Source organism: Camarhynchus parvulus, chromosome 12, assembly GCF_901933205.1.
Source record: "Camarhynchus parvulus chromosome 12, STF_HiC, whole genome shotgun sequence".
Lineage (NCBI taxonomy): Eukaryota > Metazoa > Chordata > Aves > Passeriformes > Thraupidae > Camarhynchus > Camarhynchus parvulus.
This window is the reverse complement of record NC_044582.1, coordinates 16,320,274-16,334,523: the sequence shown is the minus strand read 5'-3', so window position 1 is coordinate 16,334,523 and position 14,250 is coordinate 16,320,274. Positions and strand designations below refer to the sequence as shown.

The following is a 14,250-nucleotide window of genomic DNA, read 5'->3' as shown; positions in this document are numbered from 1 at the left end:
CCAGAATAAAAAAACGTGCTTTCTTCATTACTCATTATACCACAATGGGAATCAAAATCACTCAAAAATTGTTGTAACAGCTATATGTTGCTTAGATAAAATTGTCTGGAAAGGAGAGATTTTGTGGGAATAGCTTCTGATTTATGCAATACAATATGCCAAGCCAACTTGCTGTGATTTTTTCCAGTTATGTGCAATTATGTGAGATTTAATCAAAGAACTTTGAATTACTTGCATTGCTCCACAGCGCTTGCATGGTACCTCTGGGCGTCACTGAATGAGTTGTGGCCATTTAAGTGTATTGCTCTTGCAAACAACACAGTGGGAAAATTAATTTAAAATTTCCTTTTATATCTGGATGCTTAATTTTTAGAGCTGCACTATGTTCTGTGTTGGTTTTCTGTATTTGAAGCATAAATCCCATTTTTAAGACAAACTGTAAGCAATTCTATTTTGCCCTTACAGAATAAAGAGATTTACTGTATAATATACTGGGAATGGGGGCTGAGTTTAACCTATTGTGTCAAAGTTAGTCCTTAACCTCCCTTTCCTGCTTCCATATGGATAGGCAGCATGTGGAGATTTTGTCTTGTGGGGAATTACAGACCCCAGCAGATACTCCCCTCTAAAAAATGCCCTCAGCCCAGGGGTGAGAGCCACATCACCCTTACGGTCCACAAGTGATGGAGTCACCAAACCTTGGCTGGTTGGGATGATGGAGTTGTCACCTCTGGAGAGCAAATGAACCTTTGAGGTTGGTGGGAGCACATGGGACTATTTGAGTAACCAGTTGTTTATGAACCCACACCCTGCCAGCCTCTGCAGTGGCCTTTCACGCCTGTGGAGCTGCAGTGAGTGTGTTCTGTGCAGTCACTCATAAGTGCACTTCAGTATCATTAGAGGGAGGGATTTATTAGTTTCTCCCATTTAAGAAGGTTTAATTAGTTCCTGTAATATTTCATATTTTACGTACAGGAAAGATACAAAATGGCTCCTGAGGAAAACAGAGTCAGCTCAAGGGGAAAAAAGTCCTTTTCCAAGCCTCAACCTTGGGAAGCCTTTGTAAAAGCAAAGATATGATAGAAAAGTCTTGTCAGTTCTCAGCACCTACTTGATTTATTATTTTTTATAGAGCAGCTACCCCACAGCACCTGGAGTTGTATGTGAATTTTCTTGGTGCGAACCCATGTGTAGGACAACAAATACCACATGAAAAGGTGTTGGCCAGTTCTTTCTGCAAAAGGCAGAACTATCTTGTGCTGGGGCCAGCACTGGCAATCTCTCCACTGCTGCTTTGATGCCATGGTCAAAGCTCTCTTGGCAGGCATTGGGGACTTAGAAGCTTCACATCCCCTGAGTAGTTAACTAATAGAAATACATTTTGTATTATTTTTTCAGAAAGACCTTAACTTTGTGCATCAGCAGTTCAACACATGTGGACTTTGGTTTGTCTTGCAATGGTTGTGAAAGAAATGCACTCTTTTTAGTAAACCTGTGTCTTAGAAAATACAGTAATTGCTATTTAGCCATGCAAAATAAATAGCTACATAAAAATGAGCTCCTCCCCTAGGAAAAGAAATAAAGTCTATAAAAGTTATTATTTTTGTTGATCTTTGCCTGCTCTCTTGCAGCTGCCGGAAAGGTGGCTTTGCATTTTCAGGGCTTGGTGCACAAATAAAGGAGTAAATAAAAGGGTTTGCTGACGCAAGCGTCGCAAGGAAGGCACAGCACGTGAGTGGAAAACCACTCCAATGGGCAAACAAAGTGATGTGCTGCCTTGAGTATCCCAGGCAAACCTGGGGGGAGTAGAAGGCAGTAGTGATTTTTTGTCTGTTTTAGTGTGAATGTTTTTAAAACATTGTTGGCTGTCAGTGTCAACAGAGAAGTACAGAGGAAGAAAAGCAGAAATATAAGTGTGACTGGAAAGGTGGATCAGAATACAGTAATTACAGAAGCATTATTTTTGCTGCCTTTGATGCTAGCATAAGTACGTGAAAACTAATGCACTGCAGAGGACAGGTTTGTGGTTGAAATACACTTGATAGATTTTGACAAATTAAACAGTTGTAAAGATGTTTGGAAGTTTTCCAGATCTTTACTGTTATTTATGTCACTGAACTAAAAAATCAGTGGTTAATTTGCAGTTCTTATAATTTTTATGATACTTATGTTGTTGTAAATTTAGCAGCGTGCGGCATCAACTCAGCGGGATACATTTTATGTTGTCAGCTACCTTTTGATATCATAATAGATTTCAGTTGCCAAAGCTTCGGGGAGAGAGAATAAAATGTATGAGTGCACTGTGTGAGTGCCTGGATCAGACCCAAGTAGGAGAGGAGTTGGTGCAGGGTGGTCCTTGAAGCCAGGCCTGGTCCTTGGGGGACAGCAGTGATGCACCAGAGTCCTCTGCCAGGGGTGGCAAATGTGTTTTAAAGTGGTAAGGATGGATGAGATGCTGTTAGGATTGGGCCCTGCAGTATCATTGGTGGGTCTTTGAAGTCTGAGTGTCTTCTTAGAGTTGAAAATGGCAGCAGTGCAGAGCTCCTCAAGTCTGGTCCCACCACAGGGACCTTGTCCTGACGCTGCATCCCAGCAGTGCCGAGTGTGGGCTGTGCCTAACAGGTGGCAGATCTGGTCTTACAGATCTGGTCTTACTTGTCGAATTCATCTGTATCTCAGTGTGTAACCTAAGGGCTGAGGGAATTCTCCATCCCCAATTTACTTCTGCTAGTGATTCTCCATACACAGTGGTCCACAGTGTGTTTCCTGGGTAAACACAGGCTAGAGAGAGAGCAAGCAAATCTCCAACATGATGTGGTTAGATGTGGGACAAGCTTCTGTCCTGTGGGATGGCATTGATCAAAAAGGAAAGTCTTAACCTGTATTTTACAGAGTGCCTCTGATACCTGAATTCACACTTTTTTTAATAGATACTTTTTACACTATTTTTCTTTTTATGAATACTCTCTATTCTCTGTATTTATAGACTTTTCTTCTGTTGTCTCCTGTCATGGAAGATGGAGAGGCATCTTAAATTCAGGTGACTTAAAGAAGAGATGTAGTTATTTCTCTCTTGGGAGGTGTTTTATTAGTGGGTTAAAAATACTGGTTTTAATCTGAGTGAGACCTGCCTTTGTCTGTGTATGTCACACATGAAATGGACTTCTTATAAAGCCTACCCATGCCCTTCCCATCATCTACTCCTTTCAACATTTGCCCTTTGCCTTCTAAGCCTGAAAATGGGAGAATTTATTAACGGTTGTTTCCTCAGTGTTTGTGGCATTAGCCACGTTTCTCAAGGGCGTTTCATGTGCTCTTTCCACTCTAACGGGATTGTTCATTGAGTTCAGCTCTGGCACATTGGGGATCCATTTGCAAAGATAGCTGATTAAGCTGAACCTTCCTCATCCGTAGGTAATCCCAAAATACGCAAATTGTTAGCGTGAGATTGGTTTTTGAACATTTTTAGGTTTATAATTAAGCGCTTTGTAGTTGTCCTCCACCTCCACCTCCCTCCTCATTGGAGTCTTTAGCTGTGCTGACTCCAGCTCTCCCATTCCCTTTTTCTTTCTTGATTATCTCTTTATTTCTTTTCTTTTCCCCTGGAGGTAGTTTTATGTCTGGCTCTTTCTCTGGGTATACTGCTTCAAAGCTGCATGGCTTGGAGCAGATTTTTGGGCACAAAGAAATTTTGCAAACAGAGCATTCTACCACTGCTTGGGGTTTTGCTGGGTCTAGGTTCCCAAGATGACAATGACCAGTGCTGAGCACATTGCTCTGGGGGTAGGAGACTGATTTACTCTTGACTTGAGAAGAGACTGGAGATGGGACAGCTGAGATGGGTTTGTTTGGAAATTGCCAGCCAAGGAGGAGGTGAGGTATTGGTGTGAGCAGCAAGGAGCTGATGTTTGTGCTCCTACACCGATGCTTTTCACGTGGAAGATGCTGTTCTGCTGTATAGGAAGAGCAAGATCAAATTTTCTTTTTGCCTTGCAGCAGCAGACTGGTATGTTAGTGTGCATTCGCTGGCTAGACTTATTCTGGCTAATGTTTGCCAGATTCTTCTATTACATATTAAAATAAGATCGTATGAGTGGGTTTTCTTTTTGTGCGTGTTTCAAAAAACTAGGCCAGCCCTAACAAGCACATTTTCGTGTTTTTGTTGGTTTTTTGCATTTTGTCATTTTACATATTGAAAAATGGAATGCAAAAAGAAAAAGGAAAAGCCTGCTAACATCAAAAAGAAATAAAGCTTTGCATTATTCTGCATAAGTGTTAAAATCTGACTGATAGTTTGTATATACAGACTTCGTTCTTTTTGGTGTTTCCTTTCCCTACCCAAAGATCACAGATGCTACGATAAAAATTAATGCTCTTTTAGTAAATGCTTTTCTTTTCTGAATTTGACCTAAAGAGGGTCGTGCAGTGCTTTTGTTACTAATAAATGTGGCAGAATTTAGGTTAAAAAAATAGGCAGACATTAATTTGTTGGGGCAGGATATTCTAAAACAAAATGCAGAGCATTTCTGCCTCCTTAAATCCAGCTATGTTAATATCATAAAGTTTTTATTTTAAACATCAGGAGAGAAGCCCTGTTTGAAGAATGCAGCTTTAAAAAATGTCTTTGTAAATTGAGATTTTAGGACTACCTATTTGGAGGATGTTCCGTATGATAAATGACCTTATAAGACAAAAAAAAAAAGTAATTTTGCATGTCTGCTCCCTAGGATGTGTGATAATAATAAATGAACATTTTATATATCATTATATATATATCATGGCAGAACAAAGATCAGAAGATATATTATTCATTATTCCTGTTACTTCATATTTAAAAGGCAAAGGTTTTTGCTTCTTTGCCAAAACAACGGCTACAGAATGTATTTGTAATAATCCCCACAAATATGAAGGGGAGAAAGATCTTCCAGGTCGTTAGCACTGAAGAAAACAGAGATGCCTTTAATTGTATTCATTTGAACATTAATACATTAATGCTGAGATTTAAGTACTGTTACTATTAAAAATTAAACTGGAGGGGCAGTGTGCAGATCATATGCTTTAGTGTAAGTTGTCAGGTGCAGTGTTTGCATATTTAGCCTGCCATTCCAGCACTAAAACAGACGTTTGAGGCCACATCTGGCTTTCTGAGGGGCACTTTTTACACCACCATTTCTGGCGATAGCATTTCTTTTCATGGATGCAGTTGCACCACCTGAGCAAAAGTTGCAGTGGTTAAAATCAGAGGAGGGTAAGGAGTCACTTGTTTGCTGTCCTGAAGTCCTCTTGTTCTTCCCCTGTCCTCCCGCCGCCGTGTCCGCAGTTATTTTGCAATATGCAACCCCCTCCGAGCACTGCCTGCGGAACTGGAGTAGCTCTGGCATGTAGATTTCCCAGTGGGAGAACTTGTGTGGATGGTAATTTTAATGAGACCTGATTTAAGCAGTAGAATAGATCCATAAAACTAATACAAGCAGACTTTCAAGAGCTCTACTATTTGTCAGGGCAGTGAATTTTAGAGGTGCATCCATTGGCTTGGTAAAGAATATTATAATCTGGAGAACTTAGTCTGTATTAATTCAGATTGTTTCTATGCAAAGTACTATTGAGAGTGTCTCGAATCCAGGGCAGGCCAAATATAGACTTATTTATTTTTGAGTCTCAACTTTCGTCCAAAAATCGTGCTGGAACCACAGGACCTGAAAGCTGTGCTCTATATGAATGAATGCAAAGTCTGTATGAGTGCACACAGCTGTGCCTCCAAGCTGTGACAAACCCTTAGCTTTGCTTTTTTTCCCCCTTCATTTAAGGCCACTGCTTGGTCCATATGTATTTCAACCTCTCCCAAGTTGTCACACCTAGTTATATATGGCAGTAACACAGGTTTCTTGGGAGACACGGAGTTTTTCTGTGAATATAGGCGTTACACCCACCCCAGAACCTGAATCCTGCTTCACCTAATACACTTGGTCCATGGCTTTTATTTTTCATCCCAGTGCTCTGGAGCATCTCTCGCTGTTGTTGGAAATTGTGCAGTTCTGTTTGGCCTTACTGAACTCTGTTTTCTTTCCCTGCTCTCCTCCCCAGCCTCTTCTCTCTGTCCTGTTTGTTGTGGGTTTTTTCCCAACTAGCTTTTTTCACCTCAGCTATCTCAGATGGCAGTGAGGAAGAGAGCAGGTGTAGGAAGCTCAGGGCAGGAGTTTGAGATGGAAATGGGGGGAGTTGGAACACCAACAAACAGCAGAGAACAAGGGGCAGACAAGTAACATGGGGAGAAATAGAGGGAAAAGTGAGGAGGAAAGGATGAAGGTAGAGGGCAAGGAGGAAGGGAGGCTAGGGAGTCTGTGTGAAGGTAAAGCAGAAGGATGCACTGTGCCATGTGGGGGACACCAGCTCTGCCACCCCTTCCCATGCTTGGGCATCCCAGGGACTGCAGGGACAAGGGCAGAAAGGAGGTGGCTTCGGGCAGAGCTGATGATAGCAGGGACATGCATTTAAATAGGGAAAAAGTTTATTTGCTTTTTCTCGCAGGAGATGCTAAGTGATTTTTGCAGTTTGAGTGGAGTGGCATTATTGTACTTATCTCTGCATTTATTAAATAAATTTGTTCTCCAACTCAAGTGTTAAGTGTGTATTATGAAACCTCAGAGCCAATCTTAGTGGTTGCAGTGTGCAAATATTTTTAAAATTATGTAATTAAACAGGGATTGGGCTGCAATGTCCACTGAAGTGATTTATTAATTGAATGGTTTGATTAAATTTAATGTTATTTTAGTTTATACAGAAAGGGTTGGTATCTATTTCACAGACGGGGACATCTTGTGGGGCTGTCAGTGATGGTTCAGAGGTCTTTAGGAGGAATCTTTAGCACCCAATTAAATATTAACCAAGAAGATGAGACTTGTTCTTTCTCTGTCCCTGAAACTGTGTTTTGACATCTAAGGCTGGTGATAAAAATTTGCTCGGCAGAATCACTTGCAATGCACTCTATTTATCACTAGATTATTTCCAAATTAATCATGCTAAAAATCTTTCCATTGTAATTGTGCTGGGGCTCAGTGCTGTACGATGTGTGTAAATAAAAAAATGTCCTTTTAATTCCATGTTAACTGTGTCTTGCTGCTGTTGCAGCCAAACTGTATCTGTTTCGGTGGAATGTCATTTTAAAGGTATTGTGGTTACTGAGCGGCAGCTGTGATTGAAAAGTATGTAAACTAATCTTTAGTTGCTCGTGTCATTTTTATATTCTTATGTCAGAACACAAGAAAGCTGCTTTAAATTTGTCTTTCACTGTGTATTAATTTTCAAGTCTAATTTTTCTTGGGTTAAAGCATATACTGCATTCTCTGCTACACATTACCATTTGGTGCCAAAGTAAATGGCTACTTGTGAAAAAGTACAGAATTAGTTCCTGCTTGATTACTCTAAAATACATATTTATTTTCCTAGGGAGAGTTTTTATTGCCAGTGTATAAAGGACAATTGTCCTGTATGGTATCGGTGACTTAAAAGGCAAAGTAATCAAGCACCATATATTTATTACTGTGAAGAGCAGAGCTGTGCATTGCTTTCCCAAAAAACAAGAAGGACAGTACAAGGGGTTTTGGTTCTTCTTTTTCCTCTTTCTTCTAGGCTTGCACTGTGTGTTCTGCTCTTTTAAACGTAGACCATTCGAAATGAAATCCTCGGCTAATATGTCTGCATAAGGACTTCTTTGTCTTTCAATGCCCAACCATTGAAAATTAAATGTGTTTGCGGATAAGTATTTATTCATACCATACCTCACACCTGATCTTGTGTCAGTATGACATCATCTTTGCCACAAAGACTTCTGGTGGTTTAAAAATGTTCCGTTGTGAAATAAGGGGGAGAGGTAGAAAAGGGGCAAGGAAGGCAACAAAAATAAACTGCTAGTGGGATTTGATGTTTTGCCAATTAAAAACAAAATATAAAAAATCATGTTCTGAGGTCCACGTGCAGCCTTTGATCCGTACACAGGACTTCCATTTGTGCCGGTGGCTGTTCAGCCTGCGGAGGGAAGGCTGTACATGACTTAATTTGTATGTTGTGGGAAGTACATTTTCCTAGCATGTGGTCTAGCTTACTTGAAGAATCTGAAATGCGTTATAAATGTAAATGCTGTGTTTAAGTAAAACTTCATTATGTTTTGGTGGTTTCCAAAAATGCACAGGATTTGACCTTAAAGTGTTATTTCAAGGTGTTATGATGTATGAGCTAGACTTTGTAGTCTTCTAAATTAAATCTTTGAACATGTTATTATTGTATTTTGGCATCGGCAAGATGTAGTTCTCAGCTATTTTTTGTCACAGCCTTCATTTTTCTAACAAGAGTAACGAGACAGGGCCAGATTCTTCTGTAAGAGGCGTGTGCAGGATGGGGATTACCCTGCATTCACTGTGGTGTAACCAAGGACAGGTCTGCCCTTCTCATCCAAGTCCAAGGGCATGGCAGCTCCTTGCCCATGGCTGCCATCAGCACAGCCACCACCCACCACCACTGCCTGTGACCATCACAGAGTCCCACGTAGGATGTGGTGAAGGGTTTAGCATTTGGATCCAAATCTGGTTCATATATAAAAGCGGTTGTGTTTCTGTTTGGAAAATATGAGCCCTTTTCACGTAGCCCAGGTGTGGATTAGCTCTCTAAACCATTTGCCCATTCCTGTGTTTGTGGGAGACTGTTTTCAATTCTTACAAAGAGGCTGTACAAGTCCAGCCGTACAAACAACAGAAGCAATCCAAAAGTGGATTTAAAAAAAAAAAAAATTAACAAAGTGTTTGTGATCTCAGCTTGGTAGTCTGGATGAGGGAGCAGACATAACCGCTATACATATGCTTATTTCCAAAGAAAATAACTGCAAAACATTTCCACCTATGCCATGAGTGCTCAGGGCTTGTACTTCTCCTGCTGTGTGTAACAGCCATCTGTTCGTGTTATGGCAGGGCCGTGGGGCACCGTCCCCACCGTGCCGTGTCCCCCGGGCAGCACCAGGCACAGGGAGTGTGCCAGCCAGCCACGGGGAGAGGCAGGGCTGGGGCTGGGGTATGTTGTTGCAGAAAAGTCGATTAAGAAGAAGAGATCTGAGTCAGCCCTCGGGGCCGCGGCCGTCAGTCGGTGGAGCGCCAGAGAGAGGCCGTCTTTGTAGTGTTGTTTTTGGTACCGGTTTCACGTTGCGCGCTCCTGGTATGATTCATGATGGTTACAAGGGTGATTTTCCCTCAAGAAAACAATCCCTCCCCCAAACAATCGCAGAGCCACCCTTTTGGACACTTTGCTTGGATGGCTTTCTGTCTGTCTGTCCTGAGGTGGTCTTCCACTGCAGGCTTGGAGTGGGAAGGGAGAGCAGCACTCAGCCAAAGCACAGCAGAGGCTCATCCCCCATCTGTGGTCAGGAGTTTCCCATTTTCCTCCTTCATGAGCAGACTGGCTCCTGGATTGGGGAGGCCTGAAAAATTTGTACAAATTTTCAAAATAAAAGACATAGGATACCCTGCTTTCCCTCTGTCATTCCTTCCCTGCATCCCAAATAGGGTAATGCTTAGAAATGCATCCAACCCCGAGTTCAAAATGGATTGCTTACCCGTGTTTCTTGAACAGCTAATTTTGCTGGCATGTTATTATTCACCCTCTGCTATTTTCAAACTGTGACACAAAACTAGAGAGAAGAAGAGATTGAAATTTTGACCGGTACGTTATCGTGATACCTGAGATGCTGTGTTGATATGAGAGTATCTTTACCACAAGGACTTTCTTGGTGGTTTTAGAGATCCCAGTGTGAATAAGTAGAAAAAAGGCAGAACTAATAGCTAAAGAAGCAAAAATATTTTTTTCTTAAAGAAATTGATTAACATGCAAATATGTACTGTATGCATATTAAATATCATTTCAAAATGTGATGGGCAGGAAGCATAAGTGATGCCATTTGGTTTTGTGGCATCAGTGTGGGTTGATTAAGGGGGTGGGGATAAATTTTGGGGATTATTGATATAGCATGAGTAGAGCCAGATGGTTGTATTACACATCTTTTGTGTTCTTGTTTGCTTCTTAAAGCAGTTGCAGAATTTTGCCCTGGGCAAAATTTACTCTTTGCTCGTATGTTCCCCTGTGAATTTACTTTTGACAAAGTAGTTCACAAAGAGGGGAAACGCTGTGCCCACAAACCCATCTCTTCCCTTCACGTTTGTGAAGCCAACAGCCCCCTACTTCAGAAATATTTTGTAACTTGTGAAATAAATTAGCACTAGGTGCAAGTTCAGAGTGCGTGTGTGCTGTGTTTCGCTCCCCCTCGGTGTGCGGTATTGATTTATGGAGAATGCCATTCTTTAGATTTTCCTTGTGGTGTTGTGAAGAAGAAACTGTGGAAATGGCAACCAGTTCAGTTTAATGCACTACTTATGTAGTGTTCTTCCATTAAAGAAATGTTGTCTTAAAGATTAATGAGCTAATTTTTCCACTACTCCTTTTTTATTTTAAGTTTTGAGGTTGTGGCATACCTGATTCATGTGATCAAAAACACATACTTTGTGGTATTCAGGTTGAGTGGGAGAAGGTGGTGCTAGGTAGGTGTTTGTGACATTTGTTGGAACTGCTTATCACCGGAACCACCAAAATTTACATGTGTTTGTTATTTCCCTTTGAAAGCAATTTTTTATTTCCCATAAAAAGATGGGTTTTTGTAAAGGCTTTATAGGAAAGAATTTATGTCTTTCTTGCATCTCGCACCAGTTTTTGTGAGTGTGTAACTCCATTGACTTGGATGAGGTAACTCCCAGCTTGGATGATGAATTCCCTCTACATCTGGCAATTACAGTGGAAACAGTCCCACTTGTAAACATGTAAACATTTTTGTCCTCTGCCTGTGTCCCTGTGTGAAATGTGTGTTTGCAGAAGGTGAGGAGACTCACCTTGCTCGTGACTTTTATTGGGGACCAATTCATGCTGACACTGATTCTGTGGCCCCATAGCTGCATCCCCTCTCCACACTAAGCCGAGCCCATGTTTTGCCCAGACTGGGAGCAGCAGCTTTGGGCCCATTTTTTAGAACCAGTACTTGATGTGGAAATGGGACAGGCAGCTCTGAGCCCATTGAAATCTCTGAGTAGTCCAGTAACAAGTCTGAGACCGGAGCAACTTACTCCTCATAATGCTGCCATTGTGCTCATCCAATCTGATCAGTTCTGGAAATGTTTTAGTAAGTCTATCTTACAACACTATAAGAAGATAATCAGCTGCCTTAGAAGGTCCCCATCTGGAGTATAGAGTTCTTTTACTGAAAGATGTTTTGCCTTTCCGAGATAGCTCTCGCATTTCATCATCTGTTGTGCAGAGATGAAGTGCATATGAAAAGTCAGTGACTCTGAATCCATCTGTTGTTATTATTTTCCACTGATAATTGGCTTGAACAATGAAATGTCTGTGTCTGTAGCCTTTGAAACTGTACACCCTGTTTATTTTCTGGAGGTCTTGCTCTGCTCTCCCCCTGATTCTTTTTTTCTTTTTTTTTTTTTCTTTTTTTGTTTATTTTATTTAGGTTTTTTTTTTTGTTTCATTTTTCTCTCAAGCTCATAACTAGTTGAGCTTGTATGAAGATGACATCTTTGACTCTGTGCATCAGTATGTGTCACTCACCATCTAAAGCTTGCCTGCCAATTTTTGTCAGGGTCCTGTGTCTGTGCTGTATGAGTGTAGAGCAGGCTTACAGCAGGAAGACTGGCAGATCCAGAGTTCATAGATATCTTACCTGAAATGTAGTATTTATATCACTTTCTCTATTAAAATATTAATTTAGAGACCAGTATCTAATACCTATGGAATTAGATACTACCTGTAATTGTGTAATATATTCAGTTGCATCCAGTTTTGCACAATGCAGGGTATTAATATTGGATTCCACTAACAGCAGTTCCATTAGCTTGCTCAACCAGTATGAGATATATATGAGCAGGGAGGCATAACTACCAGCCAGAACTGCCAAAACAGTCATTAGAAGCTCCATTGGGATGGACAAAGGCTTTTACACAGTGATATACTGATTAAATTTTGTTCTATGGTTTATTTGCATCAAGGTTAGATCGGTATCATCCATGTGAACATATTATCTGACGACTTATTTGGAAGGTCATTTCAATGCAAAAATGGTGAACGACACAGGGGCTCTAAAATTTCTCGCAGGATTCTTTCTTGGAGGATTTTTCTCCTGTTAGGCTTGACTAGCTCATGTTATCAGTGTTTTTGTGCTTTAACCTGGTGAGTTTATCCAAGGAGGTGTGAAAACTCCCTCCATACCATACGAGTGCTCCGTGGAACTGAACATGCTAGATGCCTATTAAAACTGTGAGTTATATCCAGTGTCCTTTGAAATAATCTGTGACACATGCTTGAGAATCCAGTAAATGTGTGTTGCATCTTGTAAGGCTGAATTTTCCTGTGCCTGCCTGTGTGTAAGTGCTCTTTCAGAATGAAATTTCGGGGCCGGACGCAGTCGTGCCGTCCATGCTACGCTGTAGTCTGGAGCACCAGAGAGTAAGGCAGAGGAGTATAATCTTATTTGTGTTTCAATGGCAATCATTTAATACTGCAAGTTATTAAAAAATAATTAAATTACCAAAACCAACATGTAGCTAGGACTTACAATAAAAGGTCAATGTGATTTGACTCCTTAAGTTAGGAAGGGACACTGGTGAATTCCAATTGCTTTAAAATCGTGCTGCTTCATTCTATTTCTGGACTGGAAGGATAAACGAGACTGAAAAATAATTTATTTCTCTAGAAGGAAGAGTAAATCACAGTATGTAATTATGTATATTCAATTATAATAATAAATGTTTAGATATGTTTCGTGGTTATCACAGTCTCTAATTTAGTTGTTTTTTGAAGTAAATATAGTTTGGAGGGCTCATTTCATGAGAGCAATATTTTGAAAATAATGTTTTTAAGGAACACTTCAGAAGTTTCTTCCTTTTTCCCAAATAAACTAGTAAATAGGTGTGCATTATGTGGTGATTCATAACAGCTAAAATAGATCTGTGCCTGGAATGTCTTTTATATAGTAAACAAAACAGGGACAGTAAGAGCAAATGCAGATTTAATCTGTCAACTCAACCAAAAGTCCCTGTACAAATTTTAAATCCTTGTTAAGAAAAGGCTGGGCCACGAATGTATTGGATTTCAGTACAGTTAATGAAAATTAATTTTACAGGTGGTGTTTGGTTGTGTTTCTTCTGCTGTGGTGAGATGGGTGGCTGAGCCAAAGTGGGCACAGCACAGGATTCAGCTCTGTGCCAGAGCAATGCTTAGATTAGGAATGAGCGTTTGGCGAGGAGTTGTTGGTGCTGTTGTTATTTACTATCAGAGAAGCAGAGCGTTTAGCACTATGATTTGATTTGATTTTGCAGCTCCTATCCCCTTAAACAAGCTGTGTAGCTTGTCAGAGATCAGGACAGGTAGAATGCACAGCAGGCGTCTGATTTGAGCCAGTTACTCATTTGCTGAGTGTTTGTGTTTATGCAAAGGGGCCTCTTCCTGCATATTTAATCTAGAGTAAGGCAGTGGCTTTTGTTGTGTTTAGACCACATACCTTCAGTCCTTCCTTACACTGCAGCCAGTGTTGAAGCACAGAAAGGCTTGATAGTCAAAAGTGCTTTAGTGTTTTCAAACTCTCAACTTTCTGCAGTTGTTTGGGAATTACTGTACAGCTCTAAGCCTTTTTCTTCCTTATTAATGGGTAAGTTTGCACTCGGTAGAATAAGATACTTTTTTTCTGTTCCATTTTATAAATGCACAAAATATTTGTTTGTTTGTAGTTGTCCAATCCTCCTTGAGCAAAACTGATCTGCTGAGGGAGTTCGTTGCAGGGAATTAGATCAAGAATACAGGTGTTTCTGGCATATACTTCTGAATTAAGTATTGAATGCCATATTGCAATAGACAGGTATTTGTGGGGTGGGGAAGTGGGGGGGATGAGTTTGGTGTTATTATTCTTTGTACTAACAAATCCTGTTTTGTAACTGTCCTGAAGATAATGCTTCCATTGTTAGCTAAAAGCTTTCAAACAGTGAGCAACGCAGAACTGCAAAAGAAGCAGCAAAAAAAAAAAAAAAAAAAAAAAGAGTAGGAGGGGGGAGGGAAAAAAAAAAGCAACCCTCTGGTCTTTATTGTTTCCTTTGCAAGGGTCCTCACTCGAATGTCTGCGCTGTAATAGGGAGGTTTTTCTTATGTGGAAATTGAATCGTC

At 40.6% G+C, this 14,250-nt stretch overlaps 1 protein-coding gene across 7 annotated transcripts in view; it reads left to right on the top strand.

Annotated features, from left to right (window-relative positions):
• The window catches only part of FOXP1 (forkhead box P1), a 378,109-nt gene that overhangs the window by 138,948 nt on the left and 224,911 nt on the right, over window positions 1–14,250 (top strand). The window contains exon 1 of one of the 7 annotated variants that reach the window (XM_030956501.1): window positions 13,723–13,741. The exons of the other annotated variants lie outside the window; for them this stretch is intronic. The gene's annotated coding sequence lies outside the window, so the exon portion shown is untranslated. Of the gene's footprint in view, window positions 1–13,722; window positions 13,742–14,250 lie in introns of those variants that run through there. 7 annotated transcript variants of the gene reach the window in all.